The 27,795-nt window shown below is 43.3% G+C and overlaps 1 protein-coding gene across 1 annotated transcript in view; it reads right to left on the bottom strand.

Annotated features, from left to right (window-relative positions):
* Window positions 1-27,795, bottom strand: part of LOC124788906 (glycine receptor subunit alpha-3-like) — a 723,618-nt gene that overhangs the window by 230,665 nt on the left and 465,158 nt on the right. The window lies entirely within an intron of this gene.

The following is a 27,795-nucleotide window of genomic DNA, read 5'->3' on the forward strand; positions in this document are numbered from 1 at the left end:
GCGAGTGAAAAGTTACACCAAGTCAAAATTGCGTGGTGCAAGTCACAAGTTACTGAAGAGATGCGGATGTGGTTCTCACACTTTCCTACCAGAGAACTCAACTGCGCTGCATAAGTCGTTTTACCTTTGCCGCTGTCAACAGAATTAATACTCGACGTGGCCGCGTATTGCTAACAGAGAGGATTCACTACACTCAGCAGGAATTGGACTTCGTTTCCAGAAATCTATAGGTTCTTCATGTGAAAATTTCGTCTCGACTATCAGTATGTTGAAAAATATCGTCCTACCACCTTCTGCTGGTGGTAAAATACTTTATTTATGCAACGAGTTTTAGTCACCTCATCAGGCTAATAAAAGCATTCACAGCAATATGTCAGGTAAAATAAATCAATATAATTTATGAACCTGATGATGGTCACATGAGTGAATATGGTCGTTTAAGTACCTGGAAAGTATTTTACCCACAGCTCAACGCAGTAGTATGACATTTTTCAAATCTTTGAGCTGTGGGACACCACCTATTGAAATTATGAGGAGTTACTCGGACGTGGTCTAATAGCGCTACTTGGGCGTTCTCGGAGTGGAAGCGACCACACTACGTAGTACGCAAAATTGCAAAACTTCATCATTTCAGAAACCTTACACATCAAAACGAAAAGTTTAGGAGCAAACTTCGCAGATGGACAGTGTACAACCTAACTGACAGACCTCTGCCTGGTGCGACGGCTTCATTCATTTAGATGGGGCTGAACTCATATGCATACCTGAGTACACCGCCAGTTCTGTACATGGATAGATTTGTACAACAGGGAATCCTGAAACTGTCGAGGTACGCTACCAAAAAGTCAGACGGGACACTTACTGTTCTCTGACACGGACGCGAACGCCAAGAAACTATCAGTTGCAGAGAGTTCAGCGTTTTATATCCACGGGGGATCCTAATACTGTGAGCTCACCAGCGAATAAAGGCAACGGTACTGTCATCCTCAGACAGATGTTCTTAAGCAAGATAGACCAGCTATCGGGCAACTCTACATGTCACTTTCGAAACAAAAGCCCTACTACAAAAAGGTAGCCAAGAACTATAGAGCTCCTCAGAAACAGCGTGATGTCCGATGTTGCGGCAAAGGGGCTGCGTAACACACCCTTTCTTCCCGGCTTATACAAACTACGTGCAATTCATACGGATAGCGTACCACTTCAGACAGTTGTTAGTAACGTCGGGACGCCGACATCCAGCTTGGCAAAATATCTGACTGCCTTTGGCAGAAAAATGTAAGCACCACATCTTTACTGAGAAGATTTCATTTATTAGCTCACGCACGAACTTACTGGATGCGTTGTAACTGATGAACTGGGACTGCAAACTGCCAATAAAAATTGACGACCTCAAAAAATGCTAAATTATTTTATTAGTCACGATGAATGTTCCAGTCTTCACAAAAACAATAACGTTGCACTAGTTTACTGTTGTCAGTCTTAAAACAAGTGTATAAGAACTAGAATCACATGTTCTACAGGAAGTGAAGAAATTTATAAAATATTCTTTAAGCCATGAACCCAATTTATAATAAACAGCTAGCGTGTGTGACACCACCTTTTGTGGACGTTTAACTGTCCGCACATGGCAACTAGAAACATTGGAACTCTAATAAAACACGAAAATAGATAAAGCAGAATATTTGACCTTAAATACAAGAAAACATTTATGAACAAGAAAGTTGATATCATATAAAAAGAATTACTAATATTACAGACACCCAATTTTTAAAAACTAACAGTAATCACGAAAAGTACCAACACAGTAACACAGTACACGCACTTATAGTAATTCATACCGACACAATCACAATAGTGCATAACCTATTTTACATGTGTACGGATACATATACATACCTATACGTACATAAAATTCGATTCGTCAAAATTACCTTGAATATTATTAGCTTCTTGGTTCCATTTATGATTACATAACCTATAAATCTTGACAGGCTGAAAATTAAAACAGAGCTCCGTGCCAGAATAATCAAGAGTTGAGATACGATATAAACCTTGTAAAAAGTGGCAGCAAACAGTGTGAGACCCGCAATAAGTTGTGTACATAATTCTAGCAAAGCCTGTCTTAAAGCATAATATTTATGGTGCTATAACCATTATAACGGAAATCACAACCAGAGGCAGACAGCACCGTAACGACACCGCAACAGGAATTGTTAGCTAATGCCAGTCTTACATTGACCAGACAAAAAACACAGAGGTCACACTGATGTGGTAGGCAAGAAAGCTGTAAGCGTTTGGTTTTACGTAGTTCTCAGCAGACTAAATTTTCCTTATTGCTCCACTTGCGTTGCAGTAACTGAAGTACAAACTAGCTCGACCCTTCAAGCTGTAGCATGTTCAGGCTGAGATCCCCTCAGAAGCAGTATTCCAAGTGTACCTCCTCCAAACGCTGTAAGGTGGAAACACTGAGCCGTGTGCCTCAAGCTGATAGAAGGCAGAAAAAAATCTGGCTTAACATACAACACAGAGAAAAACATGTCCATGTCTTCATCGAAGCACTTCAGTCACAGCTGCTAACAGTTGCGTGGCCAGTTTGACTAGCGAGAAATAAACCCTGAGCCAGGACTACGCACGCAACACTCCTAAATTGAGCGGCCGTTACACGCTGCGCGATATGAAAGCGTGACGCGATAGCCCTCGTAGCTCTGGTTGCTAGGTTATAATGTGCAAAGAATAGAAAGGACTATTATAGACAGTAGTTTCACGTGCCGAGAAGTAGCCCCCCAAATTACACTAACATGGGATGAGACGAACTTCATAGTGATGTCCCGCTGCCTTACGAGCACAATGTATTTTACAGCGGTTTTATTGACGGATACATATCTAACCAAAAGCTGGGTGAAAATTTTAACAATCCTGCAGGGTCCAATAAAATTTTTCGATAGTTTACCACAGTTTATCTTATCCCGCTAGTGTGGGGTCACAAATTTGTTAATATTGATGACGTTTGCAAAGTGCAACACGGCAGTACGCTTTCCCCAACTACACCTTCCAGCCTCCATCCAGTGTGCGCGGTCATTCTTGTTATTTGCGCACCTACAGTTTTTCTTGATGGTCTGGGTATCGATCTGTTCTAGAAGGAGATCATTTACAGACCATAAGTTTGACACAGGTGAATTAGGAGGTAAGCAAACATTAGTCTAGCTGAAGTCTCATAAACAGCAGAATGAAATGCGAAATTCATCCAATCTATGGACTGAACTCACTCAGCTTGAGACTGAGCATGGGAAATAATGAGTGCGGATATAATACTGCTGTTCATCCGTTCTAAGAAGGAAGATTGCATCTAATAGGGAATGGTGGTACTTTGAGATAGTGCATTCCCAAAGCAGAAATTTCTAAACTCTCTAGACACAACAGCGGATGGTTATTTATTGAGACCCTAGCAGCCAATAAACAGAAAGAAAAACGTTAGCCAGATGTTGAATGGTTACTCCTGTTGTCATCCCATTACTGGGTATAAACCACGCAAAAAGGGAGAATCCATAATGATATGAAATATATGTTACAATTTTTTATGAGAGGATGGGCACCTTAATAATTCACAAAAAACTTCTTCATGCGGTTCTCTTCATGTGTGACTGGGGTAGCTCACAACTCATATTAGAATTAGGCTTGTTGACCGTACAAGTCTAGAACTTATTGACCAGCGTTGTTGCAACTGTATTTAACGTAGGCCAACTGAATTGGTTATTAATTGTCATGACAGTTTTATAGATCCCCAAATGTCCTACAAGCAACGATTCATGAAAATGCCGGAAACTACAGGGAAAAGTACCTTGGGAAGATAAATTTTCAATTTTCCATCATCATGGATGTGATAACAACCGATCTTTCATTAAGTTGATAAACTTGATTTCTTTCATCTGTGTGTTACCTCAATTTAACACCATGCATTTGTGGATCCTGATCCTTATTTCCTTTCGATTAGCGAGTAGCTAAGTCATTTCGCCTAATACGGCCGAGAAAAGCGCGTCATCTGGTATCCTGAAATGTCCATGGACCAGTGTGATCGACCTCAAGTATATGGCCCAAGACATCCACAGTACGATAATTTGATCCCCTTATATGCTTCACTAAAAACCGAAAGGAGGAAATGCAGACAGCCCAATTCCCAATCCTACCAATTTCACGCGGTCTCGCAAGCACCCAGCTTCAGGCGTGGTTGTCGGTTAGCGAATATCATTCCTTATTTTCAAGATCAAACTGAAATTTCTCCAAGGCGAAGAGGGCCACTAGCGCTGCTAACCCTTACACGGAATACTATTTTCAGTTGTAGACAAAGCTCTAGAAGCGAACGCGAGTGGATATTTTGTCGCTGACTTGTTTCTAGGGGCGTACATCTGCAGCTCCAGAATGGGAAGCATTGGCTAGCACTAGAAATAGAGAATCCATATGTCTAACAGCCAAACCTGGAGCCCTATTTAGTGCGTATTTTTGTGCATCAAACGCAGTCTGCTTACTATCGGCTAACTGAGAAATGTCCTCTTCACGGTACAACTGATGGACGGACGTGATTATCTGGGAAACAATTAAGAAAGAATTTTCTAAGAAATTATTGTCACGGAAGCTTTCAATCCGAAGACTCGTTCGATGCATATCTCCAAGCAACTCTATTTTGTGCGCTCCAACACCCCCCCCCCCCCCCAACCCCCCTACTAAATTGACGATTTCGCGATGTCCCAGGATATGTACTACCAAATCGATCCCTTCTTTTAGTCTGTTAATCCCACAATTTTTTCCCCTTTATTATTCAGTACTTCCTCAATAGCTACGCGACCTCCCATCTAATCTTCATCATTAGCTTTAGCACCACATTTCAAAAGCTCCTATTCTGTCCTTGTGTAATCTGTTTATGGTCCAAATTTCACTTTCATACAAGACTACAATCCAGACAAACGTGTTTAGAAAAAGCTTCCGAACACCAAAAATTTTATTCGATGTTAACAAATCTCTCTTCCTTTTAAATGTTTTTCTTGTCATCGCCGACGTATATTTTAAATTCTCTGTGTTTCGGCCATCATTAGTTACTTTACGGCCGAAACAGACAAAGTCATCTCCTGCCTTTAGTGTTTCATTTCCTAATCTAATTCCCTCAGCATCTCCTCACTGAAATCGACTACGTTCCATTACCCTTACTTTGCTTTTGTTAACCTTATATCCTTCATTCAAGGTACTGTGTATTCTGTTCACCTGCACTTCCAAGTCCCTTCTTGCCTCTCATAGATTTAAATGTTGTAGGCACACCTCAAAGTTGTCTTTTATATCTTTGAAATTAAATTTCTTCTCCAAATATACATAATCTATGTATCTTGTCAGGCTGAAATTTAAAGTAGAGCTCCTTGCCAGAATAATCAAGACTCAATATAAACCACACATTAAAGGCACAAACTAGCAAAACACTAGTGGGCAAATCTGTTGCTGTGACAAAACTAGCTGGGTATGGCAAACTGTGAATGCTTACGCTACCGCTTGCTTGGCCGACGAAAAGCAATACATTTCCAATCAAGTTCCGACACTGATGACTAACCAGTTCCAGTACAGAGAATTTACATATATTTCGGTGCTTAAGGCACCACACATAACAGAATATGGAAACTCTGGTCCTCAAGTACAACAAGGTAAACGTGTGTTCCTGGTTAACGTCCTTCCACATGGAAGAGGCTGCTTAGAAACAGCTCTTAGCTCTTAGTTTATTCCGTCCTTTCAGTGGCAACCCTCCTCCACCCTTCCACTCCCAAACCAGTAATCTTGTAGCTCTGGTTATTTTGACATCTGTCAAGTCGAATGGGGCAATCATGAACAGTATGTGTTGGTTTTTGCAGCAAAATAAATTTCTATTCTCTCGAATTTCACATCCCTCTTCTTTATGAACAAAATCAGTTTCAAATGTAGACTCTTGAACTTGATCACTCTGACTGTTGTCATTAGATGTGTGAAGTGTCCACGTCTGTTGCGAAGATATCTAAGGAAACCAGTTTGATACAGTGGTTCGTTTAGAAAGTGCAAGCGACTGAATGGCTTATCTCGTTTCGAATAGGGGCAAGAAGGTGGTGACAATGAGGCAACGAAACTGGTTGTACAACAAAGTTATTCCATGCATATACAGCTGTTGAATATCTGTTGTCTGCAAGTCGTCGACCATCTGCAGTACCGTTCTTCCATTTATATAACATGGAATTACAAATATTGGACAAGTGTCTTATTCTGAGGCAATACCCAGAAAAAATGCTGATTCGTAAGGTAGTTGCTCCCAACCCTGTTGAACACGATGGGTAAAATGTGGTTATGTAATTTGTTAAATGATTTAGGTAATTCTATACCACTACTACTCAACAACCTTTCAGCCAACCCTTGATTTATGACTACACCTCGGTAAGATTTACAGTTCCCAAAAAATGATATGCCGAGCCATTTTAAAACATCAAGTCTGACCACATACCGCATTACCTTATTCTGTAGTTCGTCAATTACTGGAATATATCTCAGCACTGTACTGACATAAATTAGCTACTGAGCTCGATTACACAAATGCTTAATCTGAAATTGCTGCTGGTAAATTTGAGCTTTTGACTGGTAACTGTGCTCTAAGAATTCGGCGAATAGGACAGGACAGAAAACACACGATGGTACCTACTACACTCACATTGGCTTTGCTGACGGGTAGTGTTCAGCCCAGTGTGCCACAGAGTTGCACAAAGAACTTGGCGACACTACCTTCTGCCACTTGACTACAAAACTTCAGCTCATAGTGAATTTCTTCTTTTTTAACACATGGGATCCCCGCTACCCCTCTCTGCTTCACAGCTTGTGACAACGTGACCTGCCACATAAACTCAGAACTAAACCCTCGCTTTAGACAAATTAACAATTTGTTTTGGCAAAACACTTAAAATCATGATTTTTGAAGGATTTACGTTTTTCAGCACCCATGCAACCATACTCTGCTACAAGTGGAAATGTTGTGAACAAAGAGTTGGGTGTGAAAACTAGCAGTAAAATCCAGGTTACCCACTAAGAAAAGAAATTAGGTTACTTGACCTGAGGTCTGTGCTGTTCTTCACGAAGACAATATTTTTTACAGAAGTTTATTACCATCAGGCTCAACATAAGTTCATAAGAATTCGAGTGACATGCTCCCAAGGCAAGAAAAATTTATAAAACTTTCATTAAAACACCCAATTTACGATAAGCGTGTGCCATTCGTGCCAACAGTCTCGACATGTACACTGCCTGTTAAGATGATGCAGTATTAAATTTTTTTCCGGTGCTTTAAACTGTCCATACAAGGCAACTAAAACATTTGAAGAAATCTCTTAAAACATGGAAATAGATAAAGCGTATACAGTAAAAGTATGAAAACAATATTTCACACTTAGCTGAAAGAAAAACTGTCTTAGTAGAAAGGCTAACAGCATTAAACCGACGAATTATTAACATTATAGCACCCAATAAAAATGTGTTGTCACAAAACGAACCAGTCTTAGTACCACAGAACAGTCATTTTTAGTGTTAATGCAGACACAATCACAGCAATGCATGATCCAGTGTGCATGGATACGGACACATCAACCCACATATAGAAACACACCTTGAAATTAATGACAGTAAATAACGAGAGAATCGCAAGTTATAATAATTTCTGCTGATAATTCCTACCACAATCTCCTAATGTAGCCCATAACACTTTTTAACATAATCATTTAAAACACCACTACAGCCAGAAAGCACTGCTGCGACACTGGAAAAGGACATGTTAGGTCAGGTCAAGTTTCACAATGACCTTCCACCGATGCCTAACTGCACAATAACCCTGAAAGAGTGGTTCGGTGTGGGGCGGCGGAGGGTTGAAGTGGGGTGCGGTAGTCGTCTAGGAGTTGTAAACTAATGCGGGTGCGGAGGGGACGGAGCCTCTCTGTCGTTTCTAGGCCCCCGGTTAACATACAATACAATACAATGGAAACATCCATTTTCCCACTCTAATAGCTCCACCGAAGAATGAGTTGGCGCATAATCCAGTAAAAGTATGGCGTTACCAATTTCGTTTTGTATATATATATATATATATATATATATATATATATATATATATATATATATATATATATATATACTTATTTTTTGCTACGGTGATAGAAGTGCTGTAATACCAGTCAATGAATATTTCACCGTTCATCCATGTGTCTTTTGATTTTTATAAGTTAAGGGGGCCCCGATATTTTTGAAACATCTGAAGTTTCAGGATTTGCTGAGGAGAAACAAAGGCATCTCATGAGTCACGGTAGGATTTCCGCAAACGAATATTGCTACTCGCTCTTTGCTATATTTATATCTTGGAGGTGAACTCCTCTCACCTAGAACCTAAAGATTTTGACGGTAGTGATTTCCACTTTAATGTGGCTTCATCAGCGTTGTAAATGAACTCATACCCATTTTCGTCCGATTCTTTCACAAAACCACCTTTCAATTTGCTGCATTTACATCAGATGATATTTTTTAACCTTCCATTACTAGTTCGACAAGTCTACGACGAGATTTAATCTGAACAGCTACCCGTTACTTGTCACAAAGGAATTATCGCCATCTACAGTCTTTTATATCTAACTGAATGCTTTTTCACAGAGTAAAGGGCAAGATATTGGTTGCAAAGTTGTTGGTATTGGTAGAAAACCAGCAACTCAGAGTTTCTCACAGAAGTTAATTTTTCGGTTTATACATGACTTTTCGATGTTAGCTTCCGTCTTTCCTATCAAGGTTACAGGTGTACTTCAAAATTATATTGGCATTATTCTTAATATCGGTTATTGCTGAAGAACGTACACCATACTGATCGGCTGACTTGGAACCAGTTTCTGCTTTTCTTTAATGAACCAATAACGTTTCTTTTATGTTTAAGCCGTAACACAGCTGTCTTTCGCTTTGGCATTCTGAAGCACAGACGCGACACAGCGTAGCGATTGGCAGCCGTCAAACTCAAACAATAATGAAGTGCACGGAGCAGAATTGGCTCGCTGCACAGTCGGATAGTGCCAGCGTAACATGTCCGTGCACGCACAGACCATACTACAAAGATATTTGCTCATAGTTAACAATACAGGAAATTGCAAGTTCTTATAAATGAGAATCTGAAAATTGAGACGCCACAAATTATGGTTCACATCATTGTAATTTGGCCCCACTGCATTTGATTGCTGGATGTATATCTGCAACATCTAAATTATGTCCATTCGAACATCAAGTTTACGGTGGAGACGAAGACAATCAGTGAACTGTTCCTGGCCGTGTTGGTGTGGGGTACCTTGGGTGACACTGTTTACTATAGCCTACAAATACAGACGTATATTTACTGGCTACCCACCGTCTCCATTCTTCACAACGAAGTGTCGTGCTTAGGACGTTGCTACACAGAACACAAACAATATTGGACTGCTACAACTTCTCCGATGAGCTACTCCAAATCTTTACCATATTCTAGCAGACTGAATATTGCGAACGGAAGATTCGCCGTGCCTTACACTGTAACGTTTCGTGCACTGAGGCAAGCTAATTGACCGCATAGTGTTGTCACGAGGCACGATGAATTCCCCGTACGGCTGGACGCTAGCAGTATCCGGTCTCTGGGCGTGCCATAGAGGTTCCGACTTCCGGCTAGATGACTGACATGAACGAGTCCAGGTACAAAGACTAGCGGTGAAGCCGGAAATGGGGAAAATCTCGAAACTGGGAATTTGGACAGCTATTACTCGCATTGCCCTTGTGTAGGACATGCTCCAAGAAATGATTGAATGTCAGAAAATCTTCAAGACGGCTATATTACAGCAGTCTGAAATTCGGCAATAACTCACAGCAAAGTATCAACGCAAAACTGGATACATGGACAGTCTTAGATAAATGAGGTGCATACAAAGACACAACAATATTCCAATATTTGTAAAACTGCAGAAGTTAATATTTCACAATGAATAAAAAATTGCACAGTGAACCTCTGAATTAACAACTTCCCATCAACTCATACTATTTTGACGAACTTTATCTCCAATGATGGAATTGCACGACAGCTATCATCACTCAAAGATACGTATTTGTATCTATTTATTTCTTGGATTATTACTTTTTTCCATTTTTTTTATTACGGAAATGTTTGTCACAAAACCGAATGCACCACATTTACACAACAAACGAGCACAGAATTAGCTCATATTTCGTCATACTTGTGTTTTTATTTAATAATAGTTTATTATTTTTCAAATAACTTTGTTCAAATATTGAGTCCAAGTGCTATCAGAAAACTGTAATAATGTTCAAGTGGTCAATCGTGCCTGTTAGTTGACACAGCAGTTCAAAAGAGAACCAAAAGAAGATCCGGTCAATGAGGCATTAATAATTTCTCAAATAATATTTAACAGCTATTTGTGGTCACATGACATGAGCCCACTTGCGAAAGAATACTGACATATTTATAATGGACAGACATTTATTTTTAATTAATTAAAATTATATTTATTGTGGATGTTCTGAGTGTGACTGAATAAGCCGGCCGCTGTGGTCTACCAGTTCTAGGTGATTCAGTTGGAAACCACGTGGCTGCTACGGTAGCTGGTTAGAACCGTGCCTCGAGCATGGATGTATGTAATGTCCTTAGGTTAGTTAGGTTTAAGCAGTTCTACGTCTAGGGGACTGATGATCTCAGATTTTAAGTCCCACAGTGCTTAGAGCCATTTGAACCATTTTTTGTGACTGAATATTTATAATATCTTTTGTTTAAATATTGTTGTGATGTGTTAGTTTAGTGTGCAAAAGTGGTTATGATGAGTCAGTCATGTCTTTAGACCTCCAGAACAATTAATTTTAGGTGGGGATGGCATTCACCCAGTGGAGAAGCGGACAGTTGCACAATACTATGGGAGTCAAGTGCAGATTTACTTTTGCGAGTGACGTGCTCAGGGGAGCTATTCGGACATTTTTACACGAGTTCTGGAAGAAGGTATACCTACCACTGGCTGTTGTTGTGGTGTTTGGTCCAGTGACTGGTTTGATACAGCTCACTATGCTACTGTATCCTGTGTAAGCTTCTTGATCTCCAAGAACATACTGCAACCTACACCCTTCTGAATCTTCTTAGTGTATATATCTCTTGGTCTCCCTCTACTACTTTTAGCCTCCACGCTACCCTCCAATACTAAATTGTTGATCCCATGATCACATGTAAGCTCTTGATATTCATACAGGAGATTCTCTTTCCTCTAAAGGTCTCTTTAATTTTCCTCTAGGCAGTATCTATCTTACACCTAGTGATATATGCCATTACATACTTACATTTGTCCTCTAGCCATCCCTGCTTGTCGATCTTCTTGTCGATCTCATTTTGAGGCGTTCGTACTCTTCTCTGCCTGTTTAATTTTCAGCATTTTTATGTTTTCTCCTTTCTTCAATTACATTCAGTATCTCTTCTGTTAGCCAAGAATTTTTATGAGCGCTCATCTATTTACCTACTTGATCTTCTGCTGATTTCACTATTTCATCTCTCAAAGGTACCCATTCTTCTTCTATTGTATTTCTTTCCCCTGTATTTGTTATTTCTTCCCTAATTCTCCATCTGAAACTCTCTTCAACCTTTTGTTCTTTCAGTTTATCCACGTCCCATCTCCTTAAATTTCCACCTTTTTGCAGTTTCTTCAGTTTTAATGTACTGCTCATAACCAACAGATTAGGGTCAGCTTAACATTATGCAATCTATCTGAAACCTTACAGTATCTCCAGGCCTCTTCTTTCATGATTCTTAAGCCAAGTTTTAGCTATGATTAAGTTATGCTCTGTACAAAATTTTACCGGGCGACTTTTTCTTTCATTCCTTACCGCCCCATTTTATATTCTCCCACTACTTTTCCTTCTCTTCCTTTTCCAACTATCGAATTCCAGCTCCCCATGAATATTAAATTTTCGTCTCCCTTCAGTACCTGAATTATTTTTTTCGTCTCATCCTACATTTCTTCAGTCTCTTCGTCATCTGCGGAGCTAGTTGGCATATAATTTGTACTGCTGTGTTAGGCGTAGGCTTTCTGCTACATTTTTAAATATTTCCCGTTCTACACATTTAAGTGCTATATAATTTATTACACCTATTATTTTGGAACATATTGATAATTCTTCAGGTGGAAAATTTTATGGAGAGTTAACTGCTATGTTCTTTTAGATTTATTTCTAAATCATATCGACATTGAAGGGAAACGTGGTCGTTCGTGCAGCATCATCTACACTACTTCTAAACAATTACTACTTCTAAGTAAACTACTTCTTAGTAAACATTTTGCCTGCCGTTTTATGGTCTGTAGAACATAGTTGACGCCGCGCTTACTGCTAATGAGTGATTCATCTTTCACTTAAGTCATTTTATTTATTTGCCTTTTATCTATAGTTTCAATCGTATTCTTCATTTAGTTTTGTAAATACAGGATAGAATATTATTAAGCCAACTCTGCTAAATCCCTCTTTCTACAATTTCTTAATTCACTGAAGTACCTTGAGACGATCTGTCTACGAACCAAATAACTGAATCCCTTTGCTATTCCGATTTAAGAGAAAGCCATGTTCCTTAAATCACATCTACAGGCTCGCACTTTCTGTTCTATTTTAGTTTCACTAATAAAAGGTACAGTTTTTGTCATCGTCGCTTGATTTGGTAATTAGTTCTATAATCCCCTTCATCATATATAGTAGAATTTCGTCCTATATTCTTCCAAAACATAGAAACTTTACCACAGATGACACAGGAAGGAGGGGAAAAAGGAAGAAATTATCGTATTACGTCGTAAATCTCAAAATAAATTAACTGATGACATGTCGATATATTATCTCCATAATACTTAATATTCTGTCATTCCTTCTGGAGTTCGCAAGGTGAAATAAAATTTCTGGAACTTATGTATAAATGACGATGGGCTGCCTACTGTGAGAACGATGATGATGATGATGATGACGATATTTGGTTTGTGGGACGCTCAACTGCGCTGTCACCAGTGCCCGAACTAAGTCCCAATCTTTACACAGTCCAATCTAGCCACTTTCACAAATGATGATGAAATGATGACAACACAAACAACCAGTTCCCGGGTAGAGAAAATCACCATCCCGACCGGGAAACCAACCCGGGACCCGGAACTACTGTGTAAATAACTTATTTCACATGGGCAGTATTCATTTTTTAGATCAAATTGTATAATGCAGAAAAATGTTGGTTAACGTACGGAGATAAATGACCTGGAAAAAGCATTCCCAAGTCGACGAACTGCCCACAATGTACAGTTACACGCGTCCGACTCCGTAGCTATCCAGGAGCTACCGGCACTTTGACCCGCACACGTCAGCAGTTCCCCTTTTGCAGGCTCTCAAGTCATGATGGTCTTGCCACAGACTCTACCTCGGCGTGCCGGTGGGCGGATCAAAAGGCTCTTGTGTTTGACTGAGCGGCATAGCCGGCAGGTTCGCGAAACCACACGCCCTTAGGGCTCAGCCGGGATGCGGCCAGCGAGCAGTATCCGTCGTCCAATCCACAGGCAGCTGGTCTCCCAACAAGGAGTGACCGATAGCTGTGTGTTGAGGCTCTTTAAAAAAAATATAATTGCAATATAATAATGTAGCTACAGAATGAGCAGTGGATATCGCCTCTCTTTAAAATGAATCATTTTTGATAGTACCGACAGGGCGGCAGAAAATAAGCGTCTACACCTATTACGAAAAGTAATGCATTAATGTTGAATTATTTGTCTGAAGATTTAAAGCTCTTCAAGAAAGGCAGTTTATCTGCCGCTCTTTGCAGTTAGCCAAGCTATGATTTCTTGTTGCTGTAAATGACAACGGATTTCCGTTTTTCGAGAACAAAACGTATATCATTTCGTGTTATTTATCCCTCTGAACTTGTGATATATTTCGGGTAATTGAGAAAACATTGCGTGTAATTGCTAAACCGCAACCGGAAGTAGAAAAACCGCAGTTAGAGCAACACGGGCTAAGTAAATATATATAGCGGTGCCTGAGGCGCTCAGCCAGAGCTGAATACTCTAAGTCCAGTGATCAGACAAGTCCATCCAACAAATGTTATTGGACCAGTGAGTAGTTCCTCTTGAGCAACAACTTTTGGAACAAAACCAAAAGTATCAACTGTCTTGTAGACTGGAAGTCTGCTCCTACTATTGTTATTATCTTGTTTATTGTCTTTTGGCAGTAAGAAACTTAAATAAATATAGCATGCTGTATCATTTCCACAGACCCAAGAATTAGAATTTAGATCATTGTGGAATAAATTGAACATGGTCATGTTTTGGACGATGTTAATGTCGTAGGCGTCGCTTTTGATATGGCATATCCGTTTAAAATCCCTCATTATTATTATTATTATTATTATTATTATTATTAGATAATGAATTCCTTTTAACAATAATATGAAGTACTAGTATGTATATACATAGAAGATCCATAATAGATTCCTCGTCCTACAAGTAAGTGAATGCAGATAAAAATATAGATGCTCTATTTGCCTCTAATGTTCGAATAATTCAGCCACTGTTTACATCTCGACAGATGTGACGCCAATGAAAATGAAGTGGATTGCTCTAATATTAGGATGTACAGAACACTTCAGCCAGTTACTTCACTGCATTGTGGAATCGTACACTCCTTCATTGGTAGTAAATCTGTTGTCTCCATATCTGTTTGCTTGCTGAAATATTTAGACACCTACGGAACAGACAGTGACATTTCTGTTTCTTTAATGATTCTAACATTTTTATTTTATTTGTTATTAATGAATGTAAGCGTTGTCTACCTGCTGTACAACGTAAACTTACAGAATATGATTTACGTTTAGACGAATCGTCAACGTTCTGATGCTACACATGTTATTTCTTCTACTGGGGACAAAGCCAGAAGGGGAACAGTGTTTTACGAGTATTTTGTGTATCATCAAGGTTCTCGGATTATACTGTACACTAACTGTTACCTTTTCAGAAAGAATGTGCATATACCCAAAAGCACGTATATTTACTGGCGGAAATGGCAACTGTTACGCAATGAACACCTCGACGGAACAGGAGCAAACCAGTACACCACTATCTGCGTCACTGTGGGATATGTGCAATACATTTCAACCTTATGAGAGTTTGTAATACGTATTAGAAGAATATAATCAGAAAATGAATAATGGTCTGAGAACGTGATACCTACTGAAATTTTTCAAGTATAGAGTCTAACACAGCATGCTGCAAGGAAATGCACATGAAGCTAATTGTCTGCTTTCGAAATTGGAGAAGGGTCGAATCATTGGTATCCGAGACATGTTAGCGCAGTGCACACATATCGTACGGACAGCTATCTGCAGTACAATGTATGTAGAACGAGTGGTGATGAGGTCACTGTGCGGCAGAACGAACAGGCACGAGTACGTCCAGGAGGATTCCGTGACGAATGGTTGTTCGACATGATCTGACTGTAACTCAGGCAGACCTTAGAGGCAGAGAGTCACCACGAACAGTAAGAAATGGATTACTGGAATCTGAGTCCCCTAGTTTCCACACTTTGTTCAACCCTGATAACATAGCACAAACAGCAGACATATGTATTTTCCAGAGCCAAAGATTCATAAGAGTGCTGGGTGGTATACTGCGGAGATCAGCGATGAGTGACTCTTCTGTTGGTGGCGGTTAGATCAGCCTCATCGTATCCTCAGACGACTTGGTTGGAAATCGCAGGAAGCAATGATTCACGGGACTCGTATTTCTCCAGAAAACCTGATTTGACTGTTGAGTGGGGGCTGGACTATAGCCGTTGTGTGGGGAAAATTGCGAACCCAGTTGCCATGACCAGAGGGATAATGCAGCAACCTACGCTGCAGTACACACCACAAAAGTCTTGACAAGCGTGTGGATCCATGGCTGTCCTGTACGTCCCCTCTGATTTGCGACAGTCGGATGTTTATGTATGCGTATGGACGGGGAGAATCCGCAGCTAAAAACCGTTGAAATTGATGTTGAAAACGTACAGCTGTCTTTTATTTTGCATTGTGCTGCTAGTTTCGGTCACTGATCATTTTCAAGCTGAGCCTAAACGAGGAAATATAAGACTTTAGAGATTGTACAGTTTGACTAATTAGTGTAGATTTATGAACCTGTTACCTACAGGCATAAATGTCAGGAATGTTACACACTGACATAACCGATTACATGCTGCTGTTGCAGCCTAACTATAATCGATATACTTGTCATCAGTACAATAATTGTACAAAGCAATTGTCACCAGAAGTCTTATTCACAACGTCAGTCACTAAAAAATAGCAGACGAAAATTGGTCAAGCAGTACAAGGAAAACAGCTAAACATAATGCCTTATTAAAGACTGAAATCAACTGAAGCTGCAACCGACGAGGAACAATGTATTCTTTGATTGAAAATAAACAACTTACGTCTGTGAATCACATCGTAGTATTAAGCATACAACATAACCAGAAACAAGGAAAGTCAAAATAACCTAAACGTTTAGTAACAAATCTATAATAACTTTGAAGTGTATTGAACTGAAATGAGTGTTTAGAAAAATATCAAATTTAAACAAGGATAACCAAAGAAGCAAAGCCGGGGGAGAAGGGGGGGGGGGTGGATGGAGGATGGAACCATTTCTCTAAAGTGAAACTTTAAGATTCAGTATAGGCATAGGAGAATGTAAGGAAAAAGAAAAGGTAACAGGGAAAGAGGATAGAAGAACTGGGGGATGGTAAGGGGAACGCGGAGGACGGAGGGGAGAGAAAACGAAAACCAACTGAGGGAGAGGAGGGAAAGTAACAGTCAAATACTAGCCTATGTATTAATATAGTAGATAAATAACTTATATCAACTGCAGAATCACTGGGAGATGGGGAGGGTAGGGGGGAGTGTAGGAGGCGGTGAGACAACATAAAAAAAGTTTTGACTGAGGGGCTCCTGTCTGTGATGCAGCGTCAGGGCTAACCGCAGCCATGGTCTCCGAGCTGACAGTCCATGCTGCTCCAAACGTCGTCGACCTGTTCGAGTATATGGTTATTGTCTTGCAAACGTCCCCATCTGTTGACTCGGGATAGAGACATGGCTGCACGATCCGTTACAACCATGCGGATAAGATGCCTGTCATCTCGACTGCTAGTGATACGAGGCCGTTGGGATCCAGCACGGCGTTCCGTATTACCCTCCCGAATCCACCAAATCCATATTCTGCCAACAGTCATTGGATCTCGACCAACGCGAGCAGAAGTGTTGCGATACGATAAGCCGCAATCGCAATAGGCTACAACCCGATCATTATCAAAGTCGGAAACGTGGTGATACGCTTATCTCCTCCTTACACGAGGCATCACAACAACGTTTCACCAGGCAACGCCGGTCAACTGCTGTTTGTGTATGAGAGATTTGTTGGAAACTTTCCTCATGTCAGCACGTTGAAGGTGTTGCCACCGGCGTCAGGCTTGTGTGAATGCTCTGAAAAGCTAATCATTTGCATATCACAGCATCTTCTCCCTGTTGGTTAAATTTCGCGTCTGCTGCGCGTCTTCTTCGTGGTGTAGCAATTTTAATGGTGAGCAGTGTACTATTCTGAAAAGTTCCCACACCGACACTTGCACAACACTTCTGGTAGCACACACTAAAGAACAACACAAGTACATATACTAATTACGTCGATTCTGATCAGTAACGAGACAACTGACCATCACAGGTTGTGCTCAAGATGACCACCGGCAGTGGCAATATACAATTATAACGGGATATGGAACTGCTGCTCCATGAGTCCTATCGTTTCAGCGGAGATGTCCGAACAGGCTGCGGTAACATGTCCTTGCATATCATCCGGTGTAATTGGTACGCTCTTATAGGCAGAGTCTTTCAGCTTTCCCTAAAGAAAAAAAGAGCACAGACTTCTATGCTGGGGAACGGTCCGGCCAAGGTGCAGGTCCTCTGCGCGCAAACCAATGACTTGAAAAGTATTCGTGAAGACATGTTGTAGTACTTCTTACGCTATGGAGTGGACTACCATCCTGTTGGTACTGCCAATTTCTTCTAGTCTCCAGAGGAACGTCTTCTTGCATCCGTGGAAGATAATATGTTTGGAGGTTGCCATACTTGTGCGCGTTTAGTGTTCCGCCTACGAAAACAGACGTATGGGCTGATGGTTCACTATCTCACGCCACAGGCTTACACTCCCTCGACGTTGACGCTGACATTCCATTAACGAAGCCAACGGGGACTGTTAATAGGACAGTAAAGCATGTGTTGGCGGTTTACCTAGACATGACTGGTGAATGTGGCTTTATCACTGAACAAGACATATGATACATCAGATGTATTCTTCCTTAATGCTCATGTGCAGAAATTAACACGATTCTCGTGTTCGTTTCAATGCAGCTCTTGATGGAGAGTAATATACTAGGAATGGAACCTATGTCGATGGAGATTGAGTAGGACACTTGCCTGAGTCTTACAACTTCTTCGTGTGATCGCGCGGGAACTAATGTGGGCATCAACTACAATACCAACTAGAACATTAATTTCCCCTCTCTGCTGTCGTTACTTGTTTCCTTCTGTCAAGGTGCTGCACTACCACATTCAGTTAACTTGGTGGGGAGGTTGATAAACAATTACCGATACAGATGACATCTATTGGGATATCTTGCCACACACACCGCACAAGAACGAACTGCATTCTTCATACACTCTCCTTACACCAAGAGCATGGCGGCTCTTTCAGCATAGGTAAATCCCATAGTCAAATCAATGCCTACTGCTTGGACTGTCACACTGTAATTGAATAGAAAGTCGAAATACACTCAAGGAAGAGACAAGCACACAGTAAGAAAATTTAACACAATCGTACCTAGCAACTATGCAGGCTGAATGACACGAACAAGTGTCGCTGTGGAAACTTTTGAAAATATGGTATCTCGTAAGCGACTCGCAATCGAATCCTGCAATAAACACCACTGACATACTGATTTACACTACTTTTAGTTTGTTAATGTTATTAGGCCTTCTTCCTGTGGTGTCACAGCCAGACACCACACTTGCTGGGTGGTAGCTTAAATCGGCCGCGGTCCATTTAGTACATGTCGGACCCGCATGTCGCCACTGTGTGATCGCAGACCTAGCGCCACCACAAGGCAGGTCTCGAGATACGGACGAGCACTCGCCCCAGTTGTACAGACGACATTGCTAGCGACAATACGGACGAAGCCTTCCTCTCATTTGCCGAGTGACAGTTAGAATAGCCTTCTGCTAAGTCCATGGCTACGACCTAGCAAGGCGCCATTAGCCTTACCTAGTTTGAGAGTTATCATATAAATGTCTCACGAAGAACGTTGTAAACCAACAAAGATTAAAAGTTAAGTATAAAGCAGCTACGTACTTTTCTTGCTACCATTCAGTACTATCCTGTTCCAGAATTCACGCCAGTCGGCGTGTGTGTACGCGTGCCTTTCTTTCGGCTCCCTTCTCAGTGTGGCGTAACTAGCTTGTTACGCCACAACAGATTGGCGACGAGAGAAGTGTTCTTTCTGATTGCTTACATTTCCTTGTGTCATGGCTTCACCAGATGTACTGTCCGAATTTTATCGCTTGCAGAATCAGCAAACGCAGGCGTTATTGGATGCCCTTGGACAGCTCGTCCAGGGTCAACGTGCCATTCAAACCGATGTGGCAGCCGCCGCTTCACCGCTACCGCAGCCACAACTCGCAGTTGCACCGCCTTTTAGGCACTACGATCCAGCGCAAGAATCGTGGCCAGAATGGTCCCGACAGTTTGGCTTTCATCTAGCCGCCTACAGAATTCAAGGTAATGAGCGGCAGGCGTTTTTGCTTTCTTGTGTCGGTGTGTCTACCTACCGTGTGATAATGAAATTGTTTCCCCGACGCGACGTAGCAACTCTGTCCTACGAAGAAATTTTGTCTGCTTTAGATGCCTATTTCAAAGAAACAGTCAATGTGGTTGCAAAACGGTATACGTTTTTTCGTACTAAACGTACGGCCGGTCAAACTAATAGGGAGTGGGTTGCAACTTTGCAAGGTCTTACAAGGGACTCTGCCTTTGACTGTGACTGTGGCCTTTCTTATTCAGATACAATGGTACGTGATGCAATTGCACAGAACGTTTCTGATGTTCGCATATGGGAGCAAATTTTGAAACTAGTTAATCCCTCCCTTCCACAAGTGATAGACGTATTGGATAGACAAGACACACTTGACTGTGCTCAGGAATCTTTTGAAACTTCGCCAGCAGTGTGTAACATTAACCGGCCCGCCGGGCGAGCTGCGCAGCCCGGTAACCTGCCCTAGCGCACTTCGACGCAGCTGCCACCGCACTCTAAACCAGGTGCGCCGCGCCAGCCCACAAATGCAGTGAAATCATGCCCGCGGTGTGCTACTAGACATTCGCGTGAACATTGCCCGTCACGCCAAGCTATTTGCTTTTTCTGTAATAGGAAAGGACATGTTCAAAGTGTTTGCCAGAAAAAGCTCAGATCAGACAATCACAACCATTCCAGGCCCTTTGCTTCGCGCCGGAATCGAACCAAGGACACTCAGGCTCGTGGACCGTCGCCCATGGACATTCATGTCGTTACTTCCACCCCGTCCAGTGCCACTTTCTCTAACAGTGACTGTGTTCGTCCCACAAAAACTGTGCGTCGACGTCGCCGGAAATCACGTCAATTAGCCAGTGATTCTGTACAAGTGTCTGTTCAAATTGCACGAGACAGTCGCTCTTGTCATCAGCAGGACAATAAACTTTTTGTAGATTTGGACTTTAATGGCAAGGTCATACCATTCCAGCTCGATACCGGAGCTGCAGTTTCACTGCTCAATCACGACACGTACAAACAACTGGGCAAACCTCCGTTGCATGCCGCAAATGTTCAGTTAAAAACATATTCAGGACAGCAGATCCCTGTGTTAGGACAGTGCAGTGTTCTTGCAACATACAAGGGACAAACAAAACTTGTGTCATTTTACGTTCTTCGTTCGTCTACTGCGATGAACTTGTTTGGTTTAGATTTATTTCAGTTGTTTAACATGTCTATTGTAAATCAGGTCCTATCAGTGAATCAAACTGTGCCTTCAGACAGTGTTTCTAGTCTATGTGAAGAATTTGCAGACATTTTTGCACCTGAAAGTAAACACGCAACCGAACTTTTTCAGGGCGCGCACTGTTCCTCACGCATTGCGTGTTGAGGTCGCAAGAACATTACACGATTTAGCATCACAAGGTGTGAGTGAATGTGCGCAATGCCTCTTCCATTTCAGCTCCGTTTCATCGCTTACGCCGTACAGATGTTCCGTTCGTCTGGACGACGGAATGCGAACGCGCCTTTCGCCAGTTGAAATCGGCGTTGCTTTCTAATACTTGCCTCACGCCTTTCGATCCCCAGAAACCCCTTTTGTTGATGGTAGATGCATCGGATTTCGGGATTGGTGCTGTGCTTGCGCACAAAGTTGGCTCGCATGATCGCCCTATTGCCTTTGCGTCCAAATTGCTCTCGTATGCGCAAAGAAATTATTCCCAGATAGAGAAAGAAGCTTTGGCTCTCGTGTCTGGTGTTACTAAGTTCTTTATTAAATCCATTACATGATACATAACCCACTACCTGACTACATTAGTGGGTCCTAATAATGATACATAGAAAATGCAGCTATTTATTCTACACTACAGGTATCTTTTTATTATTGTTATTATTATTTACTCTAATCTTACCGCTATGAGGCTCTAACTACTTAATCTACGAGGAAACTACGTACTACCTGCAGCGATTACAAGTATGCCAGTGCTACTATAAACCTACTGGTTGTTGGCCTGGCCCACAGAGCTAATCCCAGTGGGCATGCCCCTGGCACTGGGCTGGCCCTTAACTTGGTGTCGCTGCAGTCTATTCTAAAGTATTATCCTATCTTCTACATCTACTCTAATTATATTAGTCATGATCGGTGTGCGTTTAGTCCGGTATTTTTGTGCCCCCCTCCCTCCTAATCAAGGATAAGGCGGATTCCAGCCGTGAAGCGGCTGGCCAGTCCTTACCCGGCGGTACAGGAAGGGTACACTAGTCAAAGTCGGTGAAAGTTTTGGTTTCTAATGGCGATTGTCCCTTAAAAAGTTCTTAATTATCTTTTTTGATATCTCATTTGTGAGTTTGTTTAACGTATCAAAGGTGTTGTCATGTCTTAATAGGTGGTACGTGTTATTGTTTGGTAGTTGTTGTCTTAGCTCTTGGGCTACATCATCGAAGAGGTGGCACTCATACACCACATGCTCTGGGGTGCCTTGCACTGCACCACAGTCACACGCTGGTGTTGCCTGCTTCCCAAACCTACATAGGTATGTTGGGTATGGTCCATGTCCAGTAAGAAAGTGCAGCATTCCTCTCGTAGGCGTGAAAAACGTAAGTTTTAATCTTTCTTCTATATCCGGTAGCAACTCGTATGTTCTGCGACCTGTATCCTCGTTGTTCCATTGCTCTTGCCACAGTTCTATCCCTCTCTTTTTGATGGTATATTTGTCCCCTGCGAACACCCCAAGTATCTCCCTAATTTTGTCCCTGTTATCCTTCTTTACCCAGTACCAGGCAGCCTCTAATGGACAGATTCCCATTAGCACTAACAGCGCTCCTGCTGAACGTAAAAGCATGTTTCGCTGCACTCTTCTTACGGCCATGGCAGGCATGACCCTCGTGAGTCTGTGTGCCCAGACTCCTGATCCGTATCCTACTATTGAAGTTAGTATGCTATTGTGGTATAACTTGATTAGATTAGGTGGAAGGTGAAACCGCTTGTGTCCAATTCCGATGAGATTGTTTAATAGAACCAGGGATTTCTGAGATACGGTGTCTATATGTGATGCAAAGTTCCACCTCTCGTCGATGATTACACAAAGGTATCGGGCCTCGCGGCGCCGAAGGACTGGTATGCCATTTATTCTTACCGTGGGGTTTCTGGCCAATTGGCCTTTGAGGAGTAGGTATGTGGATTTGTTGGGTGCAATCGTCATCTTACTTTTATGGCACCACGATGTGAGAATAGTTATGGCTCTGTCCACTTTCGGCTCTAAATCCTCGCGGCTTCTGCCGCCGACCAGCAGGAGGAGGTCGTCAGCGTATGCTATGACCTCTAGTACATCGTCGCAATTCTTTAGATCTTCAAGTAATGGCTCCATATTAATGTCCCAAAAGAGAGGTCCTAGGACAGAGCCTTGAGGACATCCTTTGGTAACAGTCTTCCTGACTGAGCCGCTAGGGGCCGATAGCCAGACCTCCCTGTCTGCACAATAGCTCCTTAGACAGCCATATAGCGGCCCTGGACAGTTCTTCTCCCGCAAGCAGGAAAAGAGTGAGGGCCACCACAGGTTGTCGAAGGCGCCACTGATGTCTACCATGATGCCGACGACATACTTGTGCGGGGCGGAGCCACAGACCTCGGCAGCCACGGCAATTGCGTCAGACACAGATCACCCAGACCGAAAGCCGAACTGTCCGTCACTCATCCCGCACAGCATGCGGTGTGCTGTCAGTCTGTCTGCCAGTAGCCTCTCAAAAAGTTTGCCCAGTACATCTAACAAGCAGATAGGTCTGTACGATTTAATTTCTGTGGGATCTTTGTCTGGACTCTTTATAATGATAATTATGTTGGCTTTTTTCCATATTTCTGGGAATTTCCCGAGTTTCAGACACTCGTTGTATAACTTAGTGAGAGGAGCTACGAGCTGGGGGGCAAGGAATTTGCACCACTTCCGCAGTGATGCCGTCTGGGCCAGGAGCTTTTCCCCTTTTGAGGGCCTTGATCTGGGCAGCAACCTCCTCCTCAGAGAAGGGGTAGATTCTGATGTTGTAGTCCCTTTGATCTTCAGTCCTTATTCTTTTTTGTTCGTCTGTCTCATTTTCCTCCACATCGTCAGGCAACAGGACCCGAAGTAGGGCCTCAGCAGTTTCCTGCCATGTGCCGTCGTTCGGTCCCCGTCCCTGACGGTGGATAACACCATAGGTGATCTTAACTTCTCTCGAACCAGTTTGTACGGGACTCCCCATGGGTCTGTAGCCAGTTGGCTTTTTACGTAATTTTCCCAACTTCTGAGTCTGACTGCCCTTAACTCCTGTTGGAACTGTTCCTTGCTCTCTCGATAGATCTGCAACCATCTTTGTTTTTCTCTCCAGACGACACTCCGCTGGTAGTACCTCCTTGCCCTCCTTACAGCCTGTCGCATCTGTCCCAATTCGTTCGACCATGGTGTGGGGGTGGCCGCTACGGCTCTCCTCCTGGTTGGTACAGCAGCTCGCACCGTCCTGGTGATCGCCTGTACCAGTCCTTTGGCGCATTCTACCACGTTTTCGTCACCCTCCAGCAATGTCGGAATGTTGCACTCCCTCGCGAGACGGTCCCAGTTAGTCTTGTTGTAGTTAAGCTGCAGCTCCCACCCCATGTCCCAGTGGCACTCCCTTTCCCCAATGATGAATGTAATTACGTTGTGATCACTGGTGGTTGCTTTATCCCACACTTTCCAGTTGTCAACCTTTGTAGCCAGGTTTGGTGTCACTAAAGTGACGTCAATATGGTCGTCACTTTACCATCATCACAGACCACAAATCTTTGACATCGGTTTTTCATCCGAACAGGCCTGTACCTCCACGTACAGCGCAGAAATTCATTCGCTGGTCTATTTTCCTCTCGCAGTACCGCTACGATATCTTGTATCGGTCCACTGCTAAGCACGGAAACGCCGATGCGTTGTCCCGTTTGCCTGTTGCTGAGGATAAAGCATTCGATTCTTCTGAACTTGCTTGCATGTTCATTGATTTGGAAACCGATGAGGTGGTCGAATCGTTTCCGATTGATTTTCGTCGTGTAGCTACAGCCACAGCTGCTGACCCTGTCCTTGCTACCGTTTTGCGTTTTGTTGCTACGCAATGGCCCTTGTCAAAGTCTCGGATCGAGGATCCGTTGGTTCGCCGATTTTTTGCTCACAGGGAGAGACTTTTGTTCGACGTGGTGTTTTGTTGTTGCGTTCTGATGATGATCAGTCCAGAGTCGTGGTCCCACGTTCGTTACAGTCCTCTGTTTTACGGCTTCTTCACCAAGGACATTGGGGTATAGTGCGAACGAAACAACTTGCTTGTCAGCACTGTACTTGGTTCGGAATCGATGCTGCGATTACGAATATGTGTTCTTCTTGCAAGGAGTGTGCCGACCAACAATCCGCACCGCCGCGGAAAGTCTTTGCATGGCCAAAAGCCACTTCCCCTTGGCAACGCTTGCACATTGATATTGCTGGTCCGTTCTGGAATGCTCGATGGTTGGTTCTGGTAGATGCCTTCAGTAATTTTCCTTTTGTTGTCCAGATGTCTTCCACGACGTAATCTGCCACCATCGAAGCGTTGTCTGCTATCTTTTGCATTGAAGGTCTTCCGCAGACTATTGTTTCCGACAATGGCCCACAATTCATGTCCGCAGAATTTCAGTCATTCTGCCAGGCCAACGGTATTCAACATCTGACATCCGCGCCGTTTTCGCCTCAGTCAAACGGTGCCGCTGAACGATTGGTCCGGACTTTCAAGTCACAGATGTTGAAGTTGAAAGAGTCGCATTCTCGGGAGGACGCGTTGTTGCTCTTTTTGTCTTCGTATCGCTCTCAGCCCTGAGATGGTCGCTCGCCGGCTGAGTTGCTCCACGGTCGTCCTCATCGAACCTTGATGTCTTTGCTGCATCCGCCGCATCAGGTTCCTGTGCAGCGGCAGACTCCTGCTTTTGCTCCAGGCGACGTTGTATTTTAGCGCAACTATCGAGGTTCACGGCGTTGGCTCGCAGGGCGCATTCTTCGCTGCCTCGGCCGCGCGATGTACTTGGTTTTGGGGGCCTCTGGTGAGGTGCGTCGGCATCTCAATCAGCTGCGCCTCTGTCGTCGCACGGGTTCTGCCGCTCCCCGTCTGCTTTCAGCGACGGTGCCGTCCGGTCAGCGCCCTGGGGACCCATCTACTGGCTCGCCTCATCCCCAGGTGTTACCGACAATGCCTTCCATTTTGCCCCATGGCGACGCGCCGCCGCAGCCGCCGCCGCCGCCGCCGCCGCCTGTTCTCCAGCCGGCGCCGCACGCAGTGGACGCTTCGCTGCAGCCGCCAAGCGCCTCCCTGGGTCACGCGCCGCCGATCGCTTCCCGTGACCCGTGGCCATGGAACTCTTGCCCGCATCGGACCACATGACGTCATCGCGCGTCGGGTACCCCGACGCAATGGAGGTCGACCCTTCGGCCCCTCCTGTCTCTTTACGGGTGCATACACAGCATGTTGACGTGCACCCTGGACTAGGTTTTCAGGCGTTTCCTAGCTCCCCTCGGACCGAATGGCCGGGTGCGGGTGGCACAGCCTCGCCTGTTGTTAGGCTCCCCGCCTCATCGCATACGTCAACATGGGGTCCTCCCCACGGCGGGCGGAAGCCTTATCACACGACCGTTCGCCGATTTGCGGGGGAGGAATGTGGTGTCACAGCCAGACACCACACTTGCTAGGTGGTAGCTTAAATCGGCCGCGGTCCATTTAGTACATGTCGGACTCGCGTGTCGCCACTGTGTGATCGCAGACCTAGCGCCACCACAAGGCAGGTCTCGAGATACGGACGAGCACTCGCCCCAGTTGTACGGACGACATTGCTAGCGACAATACGGACGAAGCCTTCCTCTCATTTGCCGAGAGACAGTTAGAATAGCCTTCTGCTAAGTCCATGGCTACGACCTAGCAAGGCGCCATTAGCCTTACCTAGTTTGAGAGTTATCGTATAAATGTCTCACGAAGAACGTTGTAAACCAACAAAGATTAAAAGTTAAGTATAAAGCAGCTACGTACTTTTCTTGCTACCATTCAATACTATCCTGTTCCAGAATTCACGCCAGTCGGCGTGTGTGTACGCGTGCCTTTCTTTCGGCTCCCTTCTCAGTGTGGCGTAACTAGCTTGTTACGCCACAACACTTCCAATGAATAAAAATGTATGTTTGCACAAAAATCTCGCTTTATAAGTACTAATACGATCTGTTTATTGCTTAACAGTCGTGGCCCCGGCTACCGATCCATGCTGTGAAAACCTCACATCAATAGCACTTTCCATTTCTGAAATATTTACGACGTAAGTTTTATGTGAGTCACGCTGTATATGACACAGGGCGAAATATCATTAGTAATCAAGAAAAATGAATTAATTCCAATAAAAAAGAGGATAAATATTGGCAACAGTATTAATGAATTTTCTATTGAATAAGCCATAGCTCAATATGTGCACACGAACTATCTAAAGAAATTTGGAAGGACTGTTAGAAACAGATCCAAGGGAATATCAGTTTGTATTCCGCGGAAGCTCTGTGTCTAAAACTATCCGGACTTCTGTTAGCAGACATCAGTTTGGTGCGTGCACATTTTGAGGTAACAGTGAGATGCGGCTAAACGCTGGAGCTTTAAAGAAGGTTGCGGCTGGGCGCGCATCTTGTATTGACAGTGCCGGAGGTGCACCCGCTCTGGGCTGGACTATGGTATTGTGACAGCTGAGAGGGAGAGGCACGATCTGGGCTGGCCACACGCAGGGGCGCATCCACACTAGGCGGTGCCGAGACGACGCTCTGCCTTGGACTGCGTAGCTTGGTTCAAGGGACCAGCAAACGACAGTTTAAGAGACGGTAATTGGTAGGCACCAGAGCATGTAACAGTGCA

This window comes from Schistocerca piceifrons, chromosome 3 (genome assembly GCF_021461385.2).
Source record: "Schistocerca piceifrons isolate TAMUIC-IGC-003096 chromosome 3, iqSchPice1.1, whole genome shotgun sequence".
Taxonomy (NCBI): domain Eukaryota; kingdom Metazoa; phylum Arthropoda; class Insecta; order Orthoptera; family Acrididae; genus Schistocerca; species Schistocerca piceifrons.